This window comes from Porites lutea, chromosome 1 (genome assembly GCF_958299795.1).
Source record: "Porites lutea chromosome 1, jaPorLute2.1, whole genome shotgun sequence".
Taxonomy (NCBI): domain Eukaryota; kingdom Metazoa; phylum Cnidaria; class Anthozoa; order Scleractinia; family Poritidae; genus Porites; species Porites lutea.
The window spans coordinates 2963179-2964826 of NC_133201.1; the positions used below are offsets into that span (position 1 = coordinate 2963179).

Consider the following 1648-nt stretch of genomic DNA (forward strand, 5'->3'; position numbering starts at 1 on the left):
TCGTTTTCAATGTGTTTTATTGTTATGAGTCATTTGTAATGATATTACACCCTTATATAAAGCCCCTGCGTATCATCCTGAGATACTGAGTCTCTGCACAATTTGGCTTCGGCCGTAACAATCCCATGTCGCACTTCCAAGGCGCACATTACTATGTCATAGGACTAAAAAAGAAGCAAAGAAACAGTTTGTTTTCACCTCAGCTCTAAGATATTTATTTCATAAAAACACAGTAAAGGGAAATTAAACGTGCATCGTGGTGAAGTTCGCTGACGTTTGGGCCAGTGCTAAAGTAACAGTTTCGATAATAACTTAGTTTCGTTTCATTTATATTGATGACACTAATATTGCTACCTAACTGAATACACTCAACAGCTTAGTATATTTTTAAGAAGTGAAAAGTCCGAGAATCTTTAAACGAGTAGCCATTAAAAGTTAGTAACTGTTTGATAGTAGTCTTGGAATGGAACTGTAGTTTTATATATAACACCCATGCACTGTAAGATAGTCTTAAAATAATAAGAACTGAGAGGTTCATCCCAGTTTTGGTCAGATTCTGGCGCTATATTCGTCAAATTCGCCACTTAACAAGGGACCTCTCTTGCCATATATCTCATCGAATTTTTGTCAAAGTCTATAAAGTCGCCATTTTTTTTTGTTTCAAATTTACCACTTTCCAAGGGGTCCTCCTTTACGTCTCATCGACTGTTCCACTTATGTCCATAAATGCATGCAATGGCGAAAATGGCCAAGAATCGCCAAAGGACTGGCGATTCAAATTGGCCGGATGCCAAAAGTGGCCCCTACAAATTTGATAACTGAAGAGGTCCCTATAACTGTGAGCCAAATGTTTGCCATTTTCGCCATAACGTGCATTGCTGGACATATCTCGAATGTTCGCGAAAACCGGTGGCAAATTTTTCGCCATTATACTTGCAGTTTTTGCCACATTCCCCAAGTTATCTTTTCCCTACAATGTTAACAAAAGTTTGTCAAGCTTGCCGTTTTCGTTGTTGGTGCATTTTTGGACATAAGTGCCTGTGGGCTCAGAATTTAGCTACATTAGAACAAGTTTTCTATCTGGTCTGTCTTTTTATTTTCAAACTTGCCACACTATACAAATACAGAAAAAAAAGAAAAAAGATTGAAATCATAATGCATGATTAATAACAATTATTTTGTCCAGGAAACCTAAATAAAACACGTGGCCTAAACAACAGTAGGTTTCCTCATAAACGAGACAAAAAACGTAAGAGTTAGAGTTTAAGATAAGGAACATTTTTTAGTCATTTTTGAAGAGTGCAAGAGATGGATAGTCAGTAATCTCACTGCTAAGGGCACTAAAAATCGTAGCGCCTTGGAAAGAGACCGAAAATTCTCTTTTATATATTCTACAGTACGGTAAGCTGTCGTGCATATTATGGGAGTTCGCACAAGGCCCCTAAGTGCACTTGAAGTGCACTTGAGTTCAAGTGTACTTGAAAAGTTCAGTGTTAACCCACCTGTTATCTTAGAAGTTCTTTGCTAATTACCTTTTACAGCAGCAAACGTACAGAAGAAAAGTAGCAAACGAGCACTCATCACCATTTCTGACTGGGTAATCAGGCGGACACGGCAGACGAAACATAACCGGTTTCGTCCCAGGCAC

The 1648-nt window shown here is 38.3% G+C and overlaps 1 long non-coding RNA gene across 1 annotated transcript; it reads right to left on the reverse strand.

Moving 5' to 3' along the window:
* LOC140935780 (uncharacterized) lies at positions 1–1648 on the reverse strand. Its single transcript, XR_012165258.1, has 2 exons — positions 1533–1648; positions 1–164 (listed from the first exon to the last, which is right to left on the reverse strand). It is a non-coding gene; the product is annotated as an uncharacterized lncRNA (long non-coding RNA).